Genomic DNA, 762 nt, shown 5'->3' with positions numbered 1-762 from the left:
TGTGTGTGTATGTATATATATATATATATGTGTGTGTGTTTGTGTGTTTGTGTGTGTGTCCCCATTATACCTGACAAACTATGTTGGCGTGTTTACGTCCCCATAACTTAGCGGGTTGCCAAATAGACAGACAGATAGATAGGCAGATAAACAAACAAACAGACAGATAGACAAACAGACAGATAGACAGATAGATAAATAGATAGATAGATAGATTGACAGATAGATGGAGGGATATCTAGACATAAAGGTATAGACGTTTATGTATGTGTGTGTGTGTGTGTGTGTGTGTGTGTGTGTGTGTGTGTGTGTGTGTGTGTGTGTATGTAAACATCCACACATGCTGGTACAGATACAAACACTTCAAGATTTAAAATCATTTAACAATTATATTTACATTTATATCCATATACATCAGTCGTATTGTAAAATAAGCACATATAGTCACAAATAACACACACACACACTCACACACACACATACACACACATGTGCAAGCACACATACTAGTGTTGCCATATATGTACACACAAGCACACAGCAAGTATATGCATATAGTCAAGTGTAACGCATATATATACATATATAAATCCAGCCATTTAAATATGCATACATACATAAATACATACATACATACATACATACATGTATATATACATGCATACATACATACATACATACATGTATATATACATGCATACATACATACATACATACATGTATATATACATGCATACATACATACAAACCTATATATATATA

Source organism: Octopus bimaculoides, chromosome 4 (genome assembly GCF_001194135.2).
Source record: "Octopus bimaculoides isolate UCB-OBI-ISO-001 chromosome 4, ASM119413v2, whole genome shotgun sequence".
Lineage (NCBI taxonomy): Eukaryota > Metazoa > Mollusca > Cephalopoda > Octopoda > Octopodidae > Octopus > Octopus bimaculoides.
This window is presented reverse-complemented; position numbering follows the sequence as displayed.